This window comes from Aquarana catesbeiana, linkage group LG08, assembly GCF_042186555.1.
Source record: "Aquarana catesbeiana isolate 2022-GZ linkage group LG08, ASM4218655v1, whole genome shotgun sequence".
NCBI lineage: Eukaryota > Metazoa > Chordata > Amphibia > Anura > Ranidae > Aquarana > Aquarana catesbeiana.
Genome location: NC_133331.1, coordinates 51,760,559 through 51,784,116, shown reverse-complemented (window position 1 = coordinate 51,784,116; position 23,558 = coordinate 51,760,559). Strand labels below are relative to the sequence as shown.

Genomic DNA, 23,558 nt, shown 5'->3' with positions numbered 1-23,558 from the left:
CTACCTCTTCTAAGAAGCTGGACAACACAGGACAGATCTAGCGCCTTGAGGCGATTCAGTTCGCATTTGCAGCGCTATACAAATCATTCATTCATTCATTCATTCATACTTTTATTGTAGCAAAGTATAATTTCTTCAGTGTTGTCACATGAAAATATATAATAAAATATTTACAAAAATGTGAGGGGTGTACTCACTTTTGTGAGATACTGTATATACACTATATTTCCAAAAGTATTGGGCACACCTTCAAATCATTGGATACAGGTGTACCAATCACTTCCATGGCCACAGGTGTATGAAATCAAGCACCTAGGCATGCAGACTGCTTCTACAAACATTTGTGAAACGATCAGGAGCTTATTGAATTCAAGCGTGGTACTGTGATAGGTTGCCACTTGTGCAATAAGTCCATCCATAAAATTTTCTTGCTACTAAATATTCCACAGTCAACTGTTAGACCCCCTTTCACACCGAGCCGCCCATAACATCGGCGGTAAAACGCCGCTATTTTTAGCGGCGTTTTACCGTCGGATTAGTGGCGCATTTCGGCCGCTAGCGGGGCGCTTTTACCCCCCGCTAGCGGCCGAGAAAGGGTTAAAACCGCCCGCAATGCACCGCAATAGCGGCGTTTTTCCGGCAGTATCCCAGCGCTGCCCCATTGATCTCAATGGGGAGCAGTGGTGGAGGAGCGGTAAACACACCGCTCCAAAGAAGCTGCTGACAGGACTCTTCCTGACGTCCTGCCAGCGCAGCGCTCCGGTGTGAAAGCCCTCGGGCTTTTACACTGGAGACAATGCTGCAGCTGTTTGAGGGCAGATTGCAGGCGCTATTTTTAACGCTATAGCGCCTGCAAAACACCCTCGGTGTGAAAGGGGTCTTAGTGGTATTATAACAAAGTGGCAGCAACTGGGAACAACAGCAACTCAGCCACGAAGTGGTAGGCCATGCAAAATGACAGAGCGGGGTCAGAGCATGCTGAAGCTCACACTGCGCAGAAGTCGCCCACTGTCAATAGCTACAGACAATAGCAGAATCAATAGCAGAGTCAATAGCTACAGACCTCCAAACTTCGTGTGGCCTTCAGATTAGCACAACAACACTGCGTAGAGAACTTCATGGAATGGGTTTCCATGGCCGAGCAGCTGCATCCAAGCCTTACATAAACAAGTGCAATGCTAAGTGTGGTGTAAAGCACACCGCTACTGGACTCTAGAGCAGTGGAAACGTGTTCTCTGTAGTGATGAACCACACTTCACTGTCTGGCAATCCTATGGAGGTGTCTGGGTTTGGCGGTTGCCAGGATGGTACTTGCCTGACTGGATTGTGCCAAGTGTAAATTATGCTGGAGGGGGGATTTTGGTGTGGAGTTGTTTTTCAGGGGTTGGGCTTGGCCCCTTAGTCCCAGTGAAGGGAACTCTTAAGGAGTCAGCATACCAAGACATTTTGGACAATTTCATGCTCCCAACTTTGTGGGAACAGTTTGGGGATTGCCCCTTTCTGTTCCAACATGACTGCTCACCAGTGCACAAAGCAAGGTCCATAAAGACATGGATGAGCGAGTTTGGGGTGGAGGATCTTGACAGGCTTGCACAGAGTCCTGACTTAAACCTGACAGAACACCTTTGGGATGAATTAGAGCGGAGACTGCGAGCCAGGCCTTCTCGTCCACATCAGTGCCTGGCCTTACAAATGCGCTTCTGGAAGAATGGTCAAACATTCCCATAGACACACTCCTAAACCTTGTGGACAGTCTTCCCAGAAGAGTTGAAGAGTAGCTGCAAAGGGTGGGCCAACTCAATATTGAACCCTACAGACTAAGACTGGGATGCCATTATATTTAATGTGCATGCCATAGCACTTAGTCGGCGCAAATCTACCCCCCCCTCCTTTTTCTTTGTGAAAACAACTAATCAACAATAGCTTGCCTCTATATAAAGACACATATGCCAACAGAGGTTGCCCCAACAAATACGACAAGGTCTGGTCTAAATGGCTGGCAGATCCCTCCACTGCTTCTGAAACCTCCTAAACAGAACCCATTCATAAAATAACTCTCAAGTGGGTGCCGAATGTGCACAATGAGTCCATAATGTGTTACCACATCCTATGCAATTGTGAATTGCATCTTGTGACCCAGTAAGCCGTGCTACTGTAACTAATGTCGTAATCTAAACTTCATGCTTAACATCTATGAATAATAACGTAATTGAGAGATCTTTGTAAGGATCACATTGACACCATGTAAGACCAATGTACATTTTAACTGTATGTTCTCTTTTTCTTTGTTTCTTTTTTGAAAATCAATAAAAAAATTTTTTTCTAAAAATAAAAAAATTTAATGTGCATTTAAAGGCAGGCGTCCCAATATTTTTGGCAATATAGTGTACATAAATATTTATACTACAGTTGTGCACATTCTGATAACTTTTTCCCTAATGAAGACCCATGATGGTGTCTCTCCATCTCAATTTGATGGCACAGAATATAAAGGAATGCGGCTGATAATGGTGACACACCGGGATTGGATGATACGTTATCAGGCCGGCAGAAAATTGTTCGCTGATTGTCCATTGTGATGCAGCGATGAGCTTGCCCAGCTGTTCTCGTCCTATACAAAGCTCATATTATATATGCTGATTTGTGAATGTGTCCTTGGGAAAGAAATATACAAAAGAAAGAAGAATCACTGCAGTACCCACTGACTATACTGTATATTCTCCCAGAGAGAGGTGGCTCTAGGCTTTGTGAGGCCTTATGCAAATCTTCGATAATTCCACAATGGGAAAAATAATTCAAGTGATAGAAATTAACTGTATGAACTGCATATATTAAGAGCCTTAAATCCTATGAACTATGAATTCACAGTTTCTAAAACTTTCTCTAACCAATTATTCTTTAATCAAATATCATTAGCCTTAGGGCCTGTACACACGATCCGAAAATCGGACAAAAAATACCGCCTTTGACGAGATTGGATCGTTAGTACAGGGCTTTCGAGAGCCAATCACGACAGTTCATCCGATATTATTAGATCGGACAAGCACGAAAATACAATACAAATACACTACAACACATGACATCACTTCCAATTTTTTTTTCTCTCATATGAGAATTTTCGTGACTTTTGTAACCTATTCAATTTCTACTTGCGACTAGTAAGCGAAAAAAGTCAGACGATCTGTCGTCCGATTTTCGGATTGTGTGTATGGGGCATTAGACTGGCCTTGCAGACATGATACAAGAGATGGTCAGAGACTGCAGACATAATACAAGAGATGGTCAGAAACTGTGAGGCTATAATACAAGCGATGGTCAGTTACTGTGCAGATATTATACAAGAGATGGTCAGAGACTGCAGACCTGATACAAGAGATGGTCAGAGACTGTGCGGCTATAATACAAGCGATGAATAGTTGCTATGCAGATACCCCAACATCCCAAAAAACAAACATGCACATAGACTTACAGTATCTAAAAAAACTTCAATAATGTATACATAAAGATCTGGTTCACACTCATCGATTGCTCCAGGCTCACTGATTGGTTGTTAAAGGTTAGTACACATTATTAACGATCACTGATTGGTTGCTAGCGGTTACTGCACATTATTACCTCTCACTGATTTGTTGCTATAGGCTATTGCTTAGCATTATCACTTACTGATTGGTTGCTAGAAGTTACTGCACATTATTGCTGCTCACTGATTGGTTGCTATGGGTTACTGCTTATAATTATCGCTCACTGATTGCTTGCTTGCCAGAGGTTACAGCACATCATTACGTCTCACTGGGTGGCCGGGCAGTATTGTGGTGTGTGATTCAACTGTTGGAGTACAGTTGGTTGGATGACAGGATGCAGTTTGGGGTGATGGTGGCAGCATTGGGGTGAGAGGCTGAGATCATATCTCCCCTATAATGATAGGGGGTAGTAAATGGAGCCACCCACTGACCTTGAGACTAGGCAGTGCTGGGCATTCCCTCCCATACACGCGTTAGGCAAATTAGGCGTCTTGAGGCCCCTGGGAGCCCCTTTATGGAGCTTTTTTCACTCAGTAACTCTGTAAACCTACAAGACACACACTGTCACCTTATATACAGATTACTGATCCAGCACTGCTTCCTCCTCCACTATCTGACAATACACACGCTGTCACCTTATATACAGATTACTGATCCAATACTGCTTCCTCCTCCACTTTCCTAGGACACACTTAACCCCTTGATCGCCCCCTAGTGGTTAACCCCTTCACTGCCTTTGTCATTTACACAGTAATCAGTGCATTTTTATAGCACTGATCGCTGTATAAATGACAATGGTCCCAAAATAGTGTCAAAAGTGTCCGATGTGTCCGCCATAATGTCGCTGTCCCAATAAAACTCACAGATCACCGCCCTTACTAATAAAAAAAAAATAATAATAAAAATGCCATAAAACTATCCCCTATTTTGTAGACGCTATAACTTTTGCGCAAACCAATCAATATATGTTTATTGCGATTTTTTTACCAAAAATATGTAGAAGAATACTCTGTAAAAATGCAACAAGCCGTACAATGTCATAGGGCTATGTGTGGGCCCTAGTTGTTACCTGAGATATATTTGATTCAGGGCGCACATGTTTTTTCAAACCAGTGTAATTTATCATTCAGGATGGCCGAGAATTTCTCATTAATCATTATCCAAGAGAGTTTGGTCTTAACCAGAACAAACGAGATGTGGGAGACTTCCAGGATCGGGCTACTGCAATACCTTCAGCTATGAACACGAAAGAGATCAATCTCTGTACATGTCTCGGAGCCTTCAGAATTGGTTGGCCCAAGAGAGCTTGTTGTTGGGACTTTTTAAGATTTATGCCCGTCGATGAGTATATAAAATTATACACTCAAATCCAAAATCTTCGAACTTTTGGACAATCCCACCAGATATGGAGCATCGGGCCATCCTATCTACAACCTCTAAAGCACAAAGAGGAGGCTCTGGGATATACCATCTGAGTAAAACTTTGTAGTTAGCCTGTATGATAAATGTATTGACATACAATCTGGAAGCATGTCCCGCTATCTTATACCAGTCTTCAAGTTCTAATTCCACACAGTGGCGTTGCTAGGGTTGGTGTTACTTGGTGCAATAAAACATGTGTCACCCCCCTGTCTATCCTGCCCAGTGCCCTACAGGCACTGCACAGTCAGGGGGCGCACCCCAAACCGGCCCCTGTAAATGATAGTATAGGGTGGTATAGTGGCAGGTTGGGGTGGTATAGTGGCAGGTTGGGGAAGTATAGGGTGGTATAGGTCAGATTAGGGTGGTATAGGGCAGGTTGGGTTGTTATAGGGCAGGTTATGGCATACAGTGCCGGACCTTCAGAGCCCGTGCTGTAAACAGCAGCTCTCGCGCGCATGTGCAGAAGTGACTACCGGCCGCTTATGTAGTCGGAGGACGCAAACCCGGAAGAAAAAACAGGGGAAGATGCAGCCCTCTCAGTGGTGACAGCGTAGCGCTGGAGGGCTTTGTTCCAAGCTAAGTCTCTCATAATGTGCTAGTATGCGATGCATACTAGCACATTATGACATTGCCTTGCAGGGGATTTTTCTTTTCCATCCACCGTGGTTTACTACCTCTTTAATCATATACTTGTGTTTAGTGGATTAAGACAATAACAAAGAGTAGATTTAACGTGAATTGTTAGACAGGGTCATTTGGGTTTTTTGCAGGCTAGCTGGTAAGTGTGCTGGGAATTTTGTTGTTGTTTGTAAAGTGCAATTTCACTTGCAATTAACAGCCTATTCACCTTCAATAAACCAACCCCTTTATCTCCTTATATACAGCTTACTGACCCAGCCCTACTTCATCCTCCATTATATCACAAAACAAACTCTGTCACCTTATATATAGAGTAGCTTACTGATTGAACTGCTTCCTCCTCAGGTATATGAAAAGACACACTGTCAGTATATACAGTTGTGCTCAAAAGTTTGCATACCCTGGCAAAAATTGTGAAATTTTGACATTAATATTGAAAATATGACTAATGCAAAAAAACTGTCTTTTTTAAGGATAGCAATTACATGAAGCCATTTATTATCACATAGTTTTATGGATCCTTTAAATCATAATGATAACAGAAGTCACCCAAATGGCCCTGATAAAAGTTTACATACCCTGGAATGTTTGGACTTGGTACAGACACAGAAGGTGGCACACACAGGTTAAAATGTCAATTAAAGGTTAATTTCCCACATTTGTGGCTTTTTAAATCACAATTAGTGTCTGTGTATAAATCGTCAATGAGTTTGTTAGCTCTCACATGGATGCACTAAGCAGGCTAGACACTGAGCCATGAGGAAGTAGAAAAGAACAGTCAAAAGACCTGCGTAACAAGGTAATAAAACTTTACAAAGATGGAAAAGGATATAGGAAGATATCCAAAAGGGGCATGGCTTAGGCATGGAGGACTGAGGACGTGGACTACCGGAGCTCCTCACAGATTACGGCTACACAGCTCAAAAAAACAGGAGTTTTAACTCGCCCTCACCACTGCCAGCAATGTCCCAGCGTCAGAGAGCCACCTCAAAGCCGCGGGGATCCACCAGCGCTGGCAAGGGGGCCATTGACAGCTTATTTTCAGGAGAAGGAAAATGAGGGGAGGCCTCCAAGATGGCGCCTGGACTGGATCGTGGGAGAGAGGCAGCCCGTGCAGCCAGGCTATCCAAGTAGCAAGGGATCTCTCCTATTGCGTCCCCGAGGTTGGTAAGTGATGCAGCCCCTCCATCCTCTCCCTGCTCCTCTGCCTCACATGATGAGGGCTCTGATCTCTCTGAACTCCTGGGGGACAGAGATCTAAAGCTGCACATATGGTCTCTGCCTACAAGAGAGGATCTGGACAAATTTGCATGCAGAGTGGAAAAAAGCTTTTAAACAGGACATTGCACAACTTAAAACTGACACCACGCATCTAGGTAACAGGATGGAGACTCAGGAACAGAGGTTTGAAGAGGCCCTCCCAGCTATGTCCCTGCTCAGGGATAACAGCTCAGCACAGGATCAGATGATTGAGGCCCTATTATGCCAAATGGATGATTATGAGAATTGCAGTCGCCGTTCTAACATCCGCATTCAGGGGTGCCCAAGACAACAGCATCTAAAGACATTCTCCCCATGCTTCGGGGTATATTGAGGGAGATCCTTGATCTGTCCCCGACTGATCCGGTTGAAATCGATAGGGCGCATAGGGCCCTTAGACCTCCCTCACAGGATACATCCAACCCCAGGGACATCATCTTTAAGCTACACAGATACACAGTCATCGAACAAATCATGCAGCGTATGAGGAAACGGCCCTACTTTGAGTAGTGTTAGACTGTTCTTTTATCAAGACCTGTCTCGCCGCACTTTGATGCAACGGAGGGCGCTTCGCTCCCTCTTGAAGACCCTCCAGGAAACGGGCATTACCTACTGTTGGGGGTTCCCCTTTAGCCTACAGGCTGCAAGAGATGGCAGGTTGGCTACTCTTCGCACTAAAGATGACCTCCCTCACTTGTTTTCTCAACTGGGTCTTGAATCTGTGGATTTCCCTGACTGGCGCTATTCGACGGATGTGCAGGTGCCATGCGCTTCCCAGCCCTGGATGCCAGCACGTTCCAGACGCCGCTCCAGAGGGTGCAAGTGCACCTCATCCGGGCCCTCGCCAGGTACGCCTGCCGCTGGTGACTGAAGAGCTCATCTGCCTCTGAGATATTTCCCTGGAACTTTCCTGCTACCATTTTGCCTATGTAAGAGACTATGGGCGTTTGTGGAACTGCAGCGACATTACTGCGGATGGAGTTTGGTAGTTTCCTTTACATGGCCCTACTGGCTTAGAGACTACCCCTCTGTTGCTGTTGTCCCTTCGTCCTTTTTGGGGTGCCAATGAGAAGAGAAGAGAAGAGAAGAGAAGAGAAGAGAAGAGAAGAGAAGAGAAGAGGAGAAGAGAAGAGACTTATGTTATCTTTAGAGAAAAATTTTCCCCATTTATAATATTTTTTTTTCTCTTCCTCTTTTCCCATGCTATTGACTACCATGGGGCACCCCCTTCCTCCTTTTTGCTTTTTGTTTGTTGCTTTCAACTGCATTAGCCCTTTCTTCTTGTTATTGCTTGTTATGTTCTGTGAGGAGCAGGAGTTTCCTGAGTCCTGTATGTCTGACTACGTTCCCCCCATAGGGTTAACCCATTTGGGCACCATGCCTCACCCAGGTTGCCCTTCTTTTCTGGTTGGGCTCCCGGGGTCAGGCATGCAGTTTTTCACAGGCCTGCTGTCGGCTATTGCTTCTGTCGGCGGCCCTGTTTTTTTACCTGTGATGTTTGTTTATATTGTTCTATGTTGCTTATTGTTTACTTTTAATTTTAGGACTCAAGGCCGCTACTTCTCACACCTGGTTCAGCTGTGTTCTGCCGTTCGCCTGGACAATGCCATACGACCCGTCATGGCTATAGTTAAGGTAGTATCTTATAATGTCCGTGGCCTATGCTCCCCTAACAAACGCAATAGGTTATGGCTGGAGTTGAAGCGTTTAGGGGCATCACCACTAGCGCTTGGTGGCTTTCCGTGGTTTCCTCCTGGGGAGAAATTGTCCTTTTTTGGCCCCTGGATAACTGATGGGGGTATTAGCCTGTCCCACTTCCTGGAGGGTCATAATTTCGCTGGCCACCTTCAGGGAGCGGTACGGTAGTTTCCCCTTTGACTTTTGGAGATATCGTCAACTCACTGATTTTGTCTCCTCACAGCGCCACCTATCCCCGATTAGACCTACCTTTACAGAGTTTGAACGCATATGGGCAGCCGAAAAAACCTCTACCGCATATGATCTAAGCTCTTTATAAATTACTCGATTTGGCTCCCCCTAACCCTAAAAAATTCTTCATTAGGGAATGGGAACAGGATCTCGGGTGTGAGTTCACTGAGGAACAATTGCGCCACTTGAACCGTCTCACACACTCTAGCTCAGTAAACTCTAAAACACAAGAAAATACTGTAACTATAAGTTGCTGCCCCGGTGGTACAGAGTGCCCACCTCCCTTGCTAGAATTTACCTATCAGTCTCTGAGCTGTGTTGGAGGGGATGCAGGCAAATGGGAACACTTCTCCATATTTGGTGGGACTGTCCATTGGTTTCAGCCTTTTGGTCTGCTGTCCGCAGACGCATATTGGAAAGCTTAGGTATAAATGTGCCTTTTTCCCCGAAGCACTTTCTGCTTCACATCCCCCCATCCCCCTCTCTCATGATAAACGCACTGGTCTCCCTCACCTCCTCAATGCCGTGAAGCGCCTTATACCAATTTACTGGAAGAGCCTGTGAATTCTGAGCGAGTTGGACTGGCTTGGGAAGGTGACGGAGATCATGGAAGCAGAGGAATGGGTGGCCACATGCAAGGGAACTCGTCAGCGCTTTGACTTAATCTGGGCCTCATGGCGGAGCCATACCTCTAGACAGGTCCCAGTCTCCTCTAGTCTAGATATTGCTTTGTTAACTTTGGCAGATCCTGCATTCGGCAACTTGTCCAGGTGAACCAGACCCTGAATCAGGTTCAGAACCAGGTGCAGAATTAGCACTGATGTTCCTAGTATAGTTATAAGACAAGTAAAAAGGCGCAAAGCACAATTACCTTCAATAAAAAACCGATTAGTCCAGAAACTTAAAATAGATGGGGAAGATGCATGTAAATGTTCATGCATATATGTTGGGAGTATATAAATGTAGGTCAGTCAGGGCAGCCACCGAAGGAGCCAAAAGCGGGATCCAGCAAGCTAGAACAACAACAAGGAGAGGGGCGCCTCTGAATATATATCATAAACACAATTTATTAAAACAGCAATATCCACTCACATAAAAGTTGGAGAAGTTGTATTCAGGTCTGTTGGCTGAGCTTGAAGAGATGCAGTAGAACTACAGGTCACAGCGGTTCCTGCAGGGCATATGAAGTCCAGAGAGGAAGAATGAGCTGGTGCAGCCAGATGCAAACTCTTGCAGTTATCAGTCCAATGCATATCCTGCTGTATAATCCTGGTGGTATCCTGGATGTCAAGATAAGGGTTCCAGATAGGAAAAAAAACAGGGAAGGGGGGGACGCCAGAGCAACCGTTTGGCTGCGCTGCCGCTCACCACTCTGTACTGAGAGCCTCTAAGCTGGAATACGGCCGGCCGTGTGGAGAATCACAACAAGGCTTGGGGAGCAAACACAGCGAGGCGCCCGGTGATGACGTCACACGTATACGACGCGTTTCAGAATCGGCTTGCCATTGGTGGAAGAATGGCCGCATTCCTTTATCAAGCATGGGGGATGAGAAACTTACTGGGCTTAAATAGTCTGAAGGGGGGTGGGGCCAGGAAGTCCGTGATATATGCAGAATGTTCATACTGGGCGGCATTTAGCAGCAGGGGGGACAATAAAAGAAGGACCTTACAGCAGCATAATAAATAAACTATTTTTACAACAGGGCACCAATAGAGGTAAAAAGGTAGTCATTATAGAACAGGGTAAATAAATGAATTAAAAATAAAAAATAAATATAAAGATAAAAATGAACATTATTAAGCATGAAAGAAAATTATATAATAAAAGTATCATGCAATAATTAAATTAAATTACAAAACAGTAAAAAAGGAAGTACACAGTACATTAAATGAAAGATCCATATTACTTGTAAGCAGTATATAGTAGACAATATGGTATATTGGGATAATAAATTGATCTTAAACTGTGTAGGTGTAAAGAATATGCAATTAAATAATAAAGGGGCTTAAATCTAAAAAATGTAAAAAATGTGTTGGACATTACAAGGCGGAGTCATATGTTGTAATAATTAATGTGTATGTATATGTATCTACACACTCACACACATGGGTGCAAACACATGCGTGTGCAAGTACGCATGCGTGCGCAGCCACATATAGGATGCAGAAATTGTATGTGTGTGTATACATACACACACAGACAAATCGAGTAGACAAAAATTAAGGGGGGGGGGGAAAGGTGGATTAAAAGTGAACAAGGGAACGAGAGTAAATTAGAGGGGGAAAAAGAAAGGGGGGAGAAAGAAGGGAGGGGAGGAAAGAGGGGGAAGAGAAGAGAGGGGGGGAAAAGAAAGAGAAGGTAAGGAAAGGAGAAAAAGAAGCAGGGGACATAGAAAAAGGAGAGGAGGAAAGAAAGAGGGGGGGGTTTGGAGGGGTACCAGTTACCAATACTTACTACATGAGCAAACGAGCCCACCACCTCCATGATTAGAATAAAGACATAGAACCTGCGGTAAACAATAGTGATAAAAGTTATATGAACGTGTGTATGTATGGAAGAAAAAGCATCAATAAAGATATGAAATGGGTTATTTGTATAATAAGTACCCCCATATGTGCATATGGGCACGTTTGTAGGCAAACATCAACAATAGTAGGTAGCTACATATGCATGTATATATGCTCACCAATAGGGTATGTGAAACTCATGATGACTGTAAAATTATTGGAGGGATTGTTTATAAGACAGTGGATATCTCTATCCCTTCGTTTAGGCCGCCAGGTGAGAGCACGTCAAGAGAGTATATCCAGAAAGTCTCTCTGGCGCATAGCTTTTTGAAGCGTTCAGCTTCTGACATGTGTTTGGGGATTTGCTCTATGACCCATACTGATAGGCCAGTAGTAGATTTGTTATGGTGTTCGGCAAAATGCCGAGGGACACTATGTTTGTCCTTTCATCCCTCGATGACCCGTCGATGCTGGCTGAAACGCTGCCTCAGTGGGCAAATAGTTCACCCAACATAGATTAGCCCACAGGGGCAAGTAAGGCCATATATGTCAAAATTGGATGAGCAATTGTAGAATTGTTCTAATGTGAAAGTTCTGCCTTTGGATTGAAAAGATTTTTTGCCATGTTCGACAAACATACAGGTCTTACAGCGAACTTTTTTACACTGATACATACCGATCAGTGGTATCAGGGTGGTGGAATTGGAGATGGGCATGTCCACATGCAGTTTGCTCGGGGCAATCTTGTTTTTAAGGCTAGGGGCCTTTCGATAAGTAATTCTTGGTATGGGTGGGAGGGAGTTTTTGAGAAGTGGATCCTGTTGCAGAATGGTCCAATGTTTTTTTTAAATATTTTCCATTTTTTAATACTGAAAATTGAAGGTGGTTATGAACCTGGTGGAGTGGTCTGTTATCTCTTTTTCTTTTTTGGCTGGTTTGCCTTTGGCGTAATAATTATATGCTTCGTCCGCTAGATCTTTAGGATAATCCTTGTCAGCAAACTTCTTTTTGAGTTGTATACTCATGGTGTCGTAGTTACTGTCTAGGGTACAATTCTGTCGTAAGCGGCAGAACTGACCTTTCGGTATATTTTGTATCCATTTTGGATAGTGGCAACTCCTAAAGTGCAAATAGGAGTTGCCAGCAGTGGGTTTAGTGTGATTTTTAGCGATAATCCTATCGCCTGAATGACCAAGATCTAGATCTAGAAAGGCCAGATTAATATAATCTGAGACGTGGGTGAAGGACAGGCTGTATGGATTAGAGTTGCAGTGTTCGACAAAAAGGGGGACCAGATCAATAGGGCCATCCCAAATAATGATTATGTCGTCAATATAACGACCAAAAAATACAATATTGGCACAGTAGGGGTTGTTGTGTATGATGAAATTCTTCTCCCAATATCCCATGGCCAAATTAGCGTACGATGGAGCGAAATTGGCTCCCATCGCGGTCCCCTTAGTTTGTAAGTAAAAATCGCCATTGAAATCAAAATAGTTATTAGTAAGGCAAAACTTAGTTGCCTCCAAGATAAATGCAGCTTGTCTGGGATTGATCAAGGGGTCCTGTGCGAGAAAAAATTCTAATGCAAGTAGGCCAAAAGAGTGTGGAATTGAAGTGTACTCATCCAGTACTGCTTCTTCCTCCACTATCTGACAATACATACACTGTCATCTTATATACAGATTACTGATCCAGTACTGCTTCCTCCTCCACTATCTGACAATACACACACCGTCACCTTATAATTGATAATTGATCCAGCACTGCTTCCTCCTCCACTAATAAACAAGACACACACTATTACATTGAACATATAAATACTTTCTGTACTTGATTTCTACTCTTAATGTTTGTGTTTTATGCTTGTATAGGTAGAGTTGTCTTTTTAGTATTTATGTTTTTAGTGCATTTAGTAATTAGGAATATGGACAAGGAAATATCTGAGATAGCATGTTGGAACTTAGCAGTTATTCTAGAGCCTCTAGAAAGCAGCAGGTTGCATTTCCTAACGTACAGAATTATTCCTCCGGGGTAACATGTACAAAACAAAGATGTTCTTATCCTGGAGCCAAATTCATGCCAGCTGATGGGGATTTATGTCCATGAAATGTGACAGTACCGGTGTGACCACATTCCTCTCCCTGTTAATTGAGTCTGCGATTGTCCCGGTCCAGACATGACGGTTACCTTAGTGCTGGGGTGTCTGCCTATGAGCAAACTATAATTTTATGATTTATGTCTCTAATATTAGAAGATTAGGAACCTTAAAGGCAAGCTTTGTGATAAAATTGAACACAGTTATATTGCTTCTCATATTTAGTTGAACCATTGGTGCCCTAAAAACATCTGTCTGTCCACAAATTTTATAGCGTGAATACTTTCAATGAAGTGTTTAGAATAGTTTCAGTTGGACCCTAAAATGTGGTCCTAAGTATGTTACACTCACAAATTGTCCTCTTAAAATATGAATGCCCTGGAAACCAATCATAAGGTTCTAACCCAATGGTACCACTAGAATAGCATATATGGCAGCAGGGCACTCCACTGTTTAAAGGGTTGTTCAGAGCCAGGCACCTTTTTCCACATCTGGTGGTCATGTCACATTGTCCCAAACCTATTGAGCAGCATTTACACTATGCTTTAAAGTGGTTGTAAAGGCTGACGGTTTTTTACCTTCATGCAAACCTTCTGTGTGCTGCTCCCCCCCCCAGCCCCCCAATACTCACCTGAGCCCCATCTCAATCCAACAATGTGCACGGGAGCCTCAGCTGTCCCGGGTCGCTCTCTCCTCATTGGCTGAGAGACATGCTGTCAATCACAGCCAGTGAGACAATGAGGATAGTGCAAGGGCAGGGGCAAAGCTTATGGACGCATAGAGCGGGACTCGGGAGCAGGCACGCACCAATGCCTCCATAGCAAGAGGCTAGCTATTGGGGGTGTTCTATCGAGAAATGCCCTCCGTCGAAAAATGCCTCTGATACTCCAGCTGACATGTTGATCAGCTGGCGCGACCTGAACATAGTGCATGCGCAGATCGTCCGCGGCATTATCCAACACTATGAAAACAGCGAGGGAGAAGTAATTGTCAGATTATGCCCGGGGCATGTTTTGTGTGTGTTGCAGGGCGTCTTCAGTGTGTTGAATGGTGGGTTTTGTCTGTGTGTAAGGTCGTATTGCAACACACACAAAACCTCCCGTTCAACACACTGAAGACGCCCCGCAACACACACCCCGCAGCAGCGGGGCATAATCTGATAATTACGTTCTCCCTCCGCTGTTTGCATAGCGTCGGATAATGACACGGACAATCTGCGCATGAGCTATGTTCAGGTCCTGCCAGCTGATCAACATATCAGCTGGAGTGACGTTGCATACTGCGCATGCACAGACCCATCAGAGTCATTTTTCGACGGGAAGCACTATTCGATAGAACAGGGGCACTGTTCATAGGGGAGGAATCAGGAGCGCCGGCGTGGACCCGAGAAGAGGATTTGTGCTGCTCTGTGCAAAAGTATTACACAGAGCAGGAAAGTACAACATGTTTGTTATAAAAAAAAATATATATATAAATAAAAAGAACCTTTAATATCACTTTAAACTCTAATACAAGTTATCATAGCTATGAATCCCACCAAGGTGCCCCCTAATCTGTAACCGGAAAGGTTTTACTAAAAAACAGTTAATCCTGATAATAACACATTTATTGATATCTACAATACAAGCCATTGCCAAAGCATAGCTCTCTAGCTTCCTTACTCTGGTGGAAGTTAAATCCTGACTGCCCTTAACATTCTCCAACAAAAGACTACTTCATACTATGAGCTTGATTTACTAATAGTAAATAGGATAATAAATCAAAAACAGTGCTGCGCTAACAGTAAATAAAAAAAAAGAAAAAACATCCACAGTGCATAATATATAATATTCTTAAACACAATATTTTGTATTTCTGTGATTTTGTGCGTATTTTGTGTGCACAAAGCAAGGTCCATAAAGACATGGATGAGCGAGTTTGAGATGGAGTAACTCGAATGACCTGCACAGAGTCCTGACCTCAACTCGATAGAACACCTTTGGGATGAATTAGAGCGGAGACTGCGAGCCAGGCCTTCTTGTCCAACATCAGTGCCTGACCTCGCAAATGCGCTTCTGGAAGAATGGTCAAACATTCCCATAGACACACTCCTAAACCTTGTGGACGGCCTTCCCAGAAGAGTTGAAGCTGTTATAGCTGCAAAGGGTGATTCAGAGGCTGTTTCTGTCTTATATTTGATTCAGCTGTTGCCTGGGCACCTTTAATTTGACTGCCAGTCCCAACAGGTCCCACCAGGGGCAGCCCGTCCATTCCTCACCACCCCCTATATGCCGCCGCAGCCGCCCTCTATTCATGTGTCCGACCCCTTTCGGGTCACCGGGTATATGAATTACAGCGGCCAGGGTTTTTTTTTAAGCTCCTGATTACAGCCATAGGCCCTAATAGGCTTCAAAATAGGGTGGACTTGGGATGCAGAGCATTGCGTCTGGAGCCCACCAAGGTGTGTTGCAACAGCGAATGAAGATTCGCTGTTGCAACACTGATCCTTCTCCCTGCCAGTCGGGAAGCAGGTATGAAACCTGTTTCCTGATTGGCCAAAATGTCAGGCAACCCTATTGGACGCCTAGTGCTGGGAGGAGGAGAGAGGAGACACCGCGGAAGCTGCTCCAGGAGAGGACACTGGCGCAGCTTTCCCTGAGCCCACCACACTCTCTCCGCCCACATCCAAGGTAAGGACAGCGGGTGGTGGTGGGATGTGTTAGTGCCGTGGGGTGTTGTTTGCCGCCCCCCCCCCCAAAAAAAAAAATTAAAAAAAAACACCATCCGTCACTGGGTCCCACCCTTCTATCCTAAATTGGTCATATACTAGTATAATTTTTTTTTAAGGAAAATTCCTTGTATTTTCTAATCATTGGTATCAAACTAATGCTCTTTTGTTTAACTGCAGTAAGGAGAAAATTGGAAGGAGCAGGATGGAGTTTTTTTCTCAAAAGAACACGTTTCTAACAGCGTGTGGTTTTCATTTTGGTAAAGTCCATTCATTCCAAAAATCAATGTTAAAATCAAATTACATTTTTAAGAACTTTCAAATGACCTTCATCAAGTCTTTGAAACTACTGAGATTTTTTTGTACAAATCTTTGTTCGAAAGCTCGTTAAAAAATTCAGCAAGTCTATGGTCAGGAATTGGCTGTTTTATGGCCCCATCACCTTATCAGTTGGGTTTGCCAGGAGCTTCACAGACTATTTTGTATCATTTGCTGCTCTATGATGCACAATTAGTTTAAGTCATGCTTGGATTTCCATTGACTTCAATTGGATTATAGAGCCAGAAATTTGGAATTTTGGAGATTCATGAATTTTTAAGAAATTCAGCCAAACCACAACTGATCGATCCTTTCAGAAGTTTGTTTATCTCCAATTCCAACCATGACTGCTTGTACAGAATGGCAATACAAAAACGTTTAATCCCATTATTCCTGGAGCATCATTGGAAAAATACAATACTGTATCGTTATACTGTAATATACCAAGCAAAAATGCTCTCCAGAAACCTTAATCACAATTTCTCATGAATTACTTATGTAATGATACATGAGATTAGAGGAAATGTAGTTTTAATCCCAAATTTGCCCTGATGGTTACATTAAAAGGCAGAGTTGTGACCTTGGTGCCTCCTGATTCATATTCTGGTGAGTGAGAACGCTTATCAGATAAAATGAATGCGGAGGGGCCCTATTGTCATGGGAAGGTTGTCGTTGTAAAGACCTGCGACCTTGCAGTACTGAGCACAGATGTCAGTTCATGGGTCACCAACCACTGTCTGAACAGTGGAGAATTCTGGGAATCTGATCTTACTAATTGACGAAGAGGTCAGGCTGGGGTTACATTGGATGGAAGAAAAAATTACAAATTACCTGTTAATTAGTGCTGATAGCTGACAATTGCTTTTACTATTAGATCTGAAGGAGAAATAAAAGAACAACTACAGTGAGTAGAGTATATAGAGGTTATATAGTGTTAGGCTAAGGTTACATAATATAGGTTGATGGGGACTTGCTGCCATCTCTTTTCCTGGGGGAGGCTGAGTGATGTTCCTTGGGCCAAATTGTTACACATCTACCAGCCTACTTGGCTGAGTTGACTTCGTTACACCATGGATAATTTTAGAGTATTGGATTCTTTAATTGATCTACAGCCTTTATAAGCAATGAAATCATAACCTTTTATAGATAATTTTTAATACCTTTTTCATTTTGATACAAATGTAGCCATGTTTTGGAGGGGAGTTATGAGAAATGGCCCTCCCCAAACAGGATATTGCGCTAAACCTGAAGGCAAATAAGAGAACCAGAACCTTTGCTGAGTGAAAGAGTGGGTTTAATAATAAAGTTGGCAGAGCCACCACCCAGGACATGGCCTCTATGAACCGAGGGGATTCCCTTTCTGGGAAATTAACCAGTAATCTAAACAAAGTAATTGGGAGCAGAGGAACTACTGCAACCAGCATATAACATTAATCATAACTATATAGATGCACACCAGTATGGAAATAATATAAACTTTATATAAGAAAGATTAATAATAGTACATACAGTACATCCAATGTTCAAACAGATATTATTAGCAAAGGGCCCAACAAAAGTCCTGGTGGAATTGTACACATACAGTATCTCACAAAAGTGAGTACACCCCTCACATTTTTGTAAATATTTTATTCTATCTTTTCATGTGACAACACTGAAGAAATGACACTTTGCTACAATGTAAAGTAGTGACTGTACAGCTTGTATAACAGTATAAATTTACTGTCCCCTCAAAATAACTCAACACACAGTCATTAATGTCTAAACCTCTGGCAACAAATTGTGAAAATGTCCAAATTGGGCCCAATTAGCGATTTTCCCTCCCTGGTGTCATGTGACTCGTTAGTGTTACAAGGTCTCAGGTGTGAATGGGGAGCAGGTGTGTTGTAAATTTGATGTTATCGCTCTCACTCTCTCATACTGGTCACTGAAAATTTAACATGACACATCATGGCAAAGAACTCTCTAAGGATCTGAAAAAAAGAATTGTTGCTCTACATAAAGATGGCCTAGGCTATAAGAAGATTGCCAAGACCCTGAAACTGAGCTGCAGCACGGTGACCAAGACCATACAGCGGTTTAACAGGACAGGTTCCACTCAGAACAGGCCTCGCCATGGTTGACCAAGGAAGTTGAGTGCACATGCTCAGCTTCATATCCAGAGGTTGTCTTTGGGAAATAGACGTATGAGTGCTGCCAGCATTGCTGCAGAGGTTGAAGGGGTGGGGGTGGGGGGTCAGCCTGTCAGTGCTCAGACCATACGCCACACACACACACACTGCATCAAATTGGTCTGCATGGCTGTCATCCCAGAAGGAAGCTTCTTTTAAAGATGATGCACAAGAAAGCCCGCAAACAGTCTGCAGAAGACAAGTAGACTAAGGACATGGATTACTGGAACCATGTCCTGTGGTCTGATGAGACCAAGATAAACTTATTTGGTTCAGATGGTGTCAAGCATGTGTGGGGGCAACCAGGTTAGGTGTACAAAGACAAGTGTGTCTTGCCTACAGTCAAGCATGGTGGTGGGAGTGTCATGGTCTGGGGCGACCCCAAACTCACCTCCAAGACGACCTCTGCCTTGCTAAAGAAGCTGAGGGTAAAGGCGATGGACTGGCCAAGCAAGTCTCCAGACCTAAACCATATTGAGCATCTGTGGGGCATCCTCAAATGGAAGGTGGAGGAGCCCAAGGTCTCTAACATCCACCAGCTCGGTGATGTTGTCATGGAGGAGTGGAAGAGGACTCCAGTGGCAACCGGTGAAGCTCTGGTGAACTCCATGCCCAAAAGGGGTTAAGGCAATGCTGAAAAATAATGGTGACCACACAAAATATTGACATTTTGGGCCCAATTTGGATATTTTCACTTAGGGGTGTACTCACTTTTGTTTCCAGCTGCTTAGACATTGATGGCTGTGTGTTGAGTTATTTTGAGGGAACAGAAAATTTACACTGTTATACAAGCTGTACACTCACTACTTTACATTGTAGCAAAGAGTCATTTCTTCAGTGTTGCCACATGAAAAGATATAATAAAATATTTACAAAAATGTGAGGGGTGTACTCACTTTTGTGAGATACTGTATACCCAGGCATATATCATTATTAATAGAGATACCTCCAAATGAATGTTGTAGCAAAGTTCATTTGCAGGGGCGCATGAGGATGATCATGATGCAGCGTTCATCTTTGAGTTGACCTGGACATGAGATCTGCAGTGATGAGGAGAACCTCCAGCTGCTGTCCAACCAGCCTGGAATTCAGCTTTTAAAAAACAAACACAAGAGGGCATCTCCATCTAGGTGTAGCGATTTATTAAAAAAGCATAAAGGACAGTAAAAGCACTCACTGTAGAAGTAGATCAAAGCTTGTCATAAACCCATATACACCTACATAGGATCACCATGAGGCTGCAGAGCTCAGCAGGCATGTGACTAGTTGAAGCCGAGTTCTTGATGGAAGTACAGCTGTCAGGCCTCAGGCTGGGACATAAATGGTAGCTTCCAGAAGTGGTAAGATGGCTGTGGCTCTAAACAGCTCCTCTCTCGGCTGGGTGATGATGACAGTAAGTGGAGGGGATGTGGCTACATGTAGCAGGTGGAGGATTGGGTAAGTATAAGCTTTCTCCAATCCCCTAGACAAAAATGAGCAGTTGACCCTTGCAGTACAGACACAGCCCCACTGCATGGAAAACTTGGGCTTTAAGCCTTTACAACCACTTTAAAGCATATCTAAATCCATGCATGGAGTGGTGATGGGTTAGTCCCCTTCAAATTTTTGTTGCTGTCTGTGTGTCTATGCTGGGGATAATTGTCACCAGACAGCAATGTTAAGAATAAAGTTTATGTAGATGTTAAGGGTAACATAAATGTTGGGAGAAGGTAAAGTCTCAAATAAGCTTTAACATATGCATTTAATTTCAAAAGTAATTGTTTTAAATCAGCAGCTTTCATTATAATAATTCCTGATGATTCTAACATGAAGGTCTTTGTTCAGGCATTTCCTGTAGGGGTTTAAGGGGCAACTGGTTTGGGCCCCACAACAATGACTGGGCCCGGGGCAGCTGCCCCTTGTGCCCCGCGTTAAAGATAGCCCTGGGACCCAGCACACTCAGGACAGCACCCCACTAAATGTTGCGCCCGGGGTGACCGCCCTAGCTGCCCCCCACACACACTACGCCACTGCATGCAGGGAGACAACGCCCTGTCCATATCTCCAAGTGGCAATGCCACCACCTATTATACAGTCATGGTCACATCAGCAAAACCTGCCCTGATAAATACCCTGCAGTCATTCTTGGAGAGCATATAGACATCTCATGGCCACAAATAGGACACAGGATATCAGCAACACTGTGACTTGTATGACACACAATGCAGAGAGCAAACTAAAAGTCATCTAGTTTGAGGTTACATATATTTTAATACATGAAAATGAAATAACTAAACAACTAAAATAAAATAATGACAGTGCCAGAAAGTAACAAAACAAGCACAGAAAGTTTCACAATTCAGATGCCTAATCTTGTTGAATTAAAGAGACTTCCTATTAACATGAAATGTTATTGGGATACAATTTGCAGTTTAATGTATTCAGTAACTCATCTGAAATTGAATGAAATTGCTTCGGAGACCTCACTGCATTTCATATAGATCTGATATTCCCCAAAACAATTTCAGATTGAATTCCTCTATTTTTAAATCCTAGAAGAATAAAGCAAAAAGCATTTGGATTAATGGGAAATTATATAAACTAGATAAGGAAATTAAAATCTACAATTTGTGAGAAACACATGCTATGATATGATAAGATTTATTTAAAGTGCCTGTTCAAATATTATATTTTAGTTATAGGTGGGAGCAGTTTCTCATACATGGTCCAGCAGTAAAATCTCCCTACCAAAATTCCTTGCTCTGTTTCTGTCCATCTGGAACTTTTCCCAACCACCTTTTTGTGTCCCCATCCCCATGGCTTTACATTCACCTGCTCTCCAATCCAGTGTCGATCTCCTGGCACTATGGCCAATCAGCAAACAGGCTCCACCATAAAAACTAAGTGACACGATGCTTGGCATTGTAGCCATATGTCGCTATACCTAAGCAAAGCCCACAGCCCAGACCACAGCAGCCCCCACCGCAGACAGAAAAGACATGAAGTTCAGGGAGCTTGGTGAGAGTCCTTGCCCCTAAGGCGCCACCGTCGCTCCCATCACTCCTTCCAATTTCACATTCGGGTAGATACTAACCAATCCCCCCTCCAGCACTCAGGGGGGGGCGTTCTCTACCCAAATAACTGTCTGTAGCTAGAGCTACCACAATCCAGGGCAGAAGGCCAAGGACCCGACCCTCTGGCCAGACCAAGATGCAGCACCCATCCTCACCAGGAGCACCCTTCCAGACGGCTCAGACTCAACCACTGGCCGGTCCCCAGTATACTGTCGGGCAACACGGCGTAGTCCCTGCTGAGTACCGCCCTTCCAGGCACTATAACACCATTGGATTTGCTGGCCCTCCATGACGAGAGTGACACAGCGCCTCCTCTGGAAACTAATAAGAACAGATACTACACTTGATCTTAGCCAAAAGGCCGAGAAGCGATTACAGTATCTACCTCAACAGTGCCTCTATCTGCATTATTATTTTGTCAAAAAAAAAATCTTTGTTCAGCCATCATCCTGCACTGAGATGCCAGCTCAGAGATGACGCAATTATGCAAATCCCGCAGTTCTTGGCTGTGTTCACAAATGTCTGACACATTTCCGCTCTTTGTTGTAGCCTGTTACCTTGTGACTTGCTTCAAAGTCAAAATGTTGCAGCCTGATCACTGGGAGAGAGGAGACTAAAGAAATGCTTCATCCTGCCTGCAACAAACCGGTGACATCATCTCAGCTTAGGCAGAGTCACTGACGGGAGCTCATGGAATACTCATTGCAGCCATATAGTATGCCATGCATTATGTTAGAAAGTTAAAATGATGGTTCAATGGTAAATCTATTTTCTGTTATTGATTAAATCATAAGTGATTGATCTGTAATTTTTTTATAAAGAAGTGAATTTAACTTTCACCAAACATTCTCTGATGGAAAATCAATCACTGTCATTTAAAGCAAAGGGACCAGGAAGATTCACTTGTGGAGAATGTTTACTGAATGGCAGAACCTCTGCTTTATAAATATGCTTCTTTGTGTTAAAGGGAAGCTAGTGTCTTGATTAACCACTTCCTGATCGCCATACACATATATGCGGCCTCTTGGTGGGTGGGCTTTAACGCCGAATGGCCATATATGTGTATCTTGGTTAAACAGTTTACTGTGCTGAGAGCGCCCTAACCGGGGAACTCCTAGCACAGTAGCTAAACTGTCAGGGAAAGCTCCCGATGCATACTTGCGATCTGGAGCTTTCCAATCATGTGACCGCTGTGAGAGTCAATCACAACGTTCACATGAACAGAATGCCCGTCTGCGCCACCTGCCATTTCAATCCACTTAAAGGGCTGGGAGGAGGCTGCAGGAAAGATAAAAAATAAAAGTAAATTCTATTACTTTTTCGTTTAGAATATAATATACATTTTCATACCAATGTGTGTCTAATATGACATAATATAATTAATATGAAAACAAAATCTTTTTCCCTGTTTTACACATAAACAGGGAGCACTCATGACATAGGCATCACAGAGGATTATGAGACTTTCAACCGCTTCAGCCCCGGAAGATTTTACCCCCTTCCCGACCAGAGCACTTTTTGCGATTCGGCACTGCATCGCTTTAACTGACAATTGCGCGACCGTGCGACGTTACACCAAAACAAAATTGCCGTCCTTTTTTTCCCACAAATAGAGCTTTCTTTTGGTGGTATCTGATCACCTCTGCGGCTTTTATTTTTTGCGCTATAAATAGAAAAAGAGCAACAATTTTGAAAAAAAAGCAATATTTTTTACTTTTTGCTATAACAAATATTCCCAAAAAATCTATTAAAAAATATTTTTTTCCTCAGTTTAGGCCGATATGTATTCTTCTACATATTTTTGGTAAAAAGAAAAATAACAATAAGCGTATATTGATTGGTTTGTGCAAAAGTTATATGCCCCGTACACACGATAGGATTTTCGGATGGAAAATGTGTGATAGGACCTTGTTGTCGGAAATTCCGACCGTG

The 23,558-nt window shown here is 43.4% G+C and overlaps 1 pseudogene; it reads right to left on the bottom strand.

Moving 5' to 3' along the window:
* Positions 1-21,894: 21,894 nt before the first annotated feature.
* LOC141106936 (U2 spliceosomal RNA) lies at positions 21,895-21,999 on the bottom strand (annotated as a pseudogene).
* Between the last annotated feature and the right edge of the window lie 1,559 nt (positions 22,000-23,558).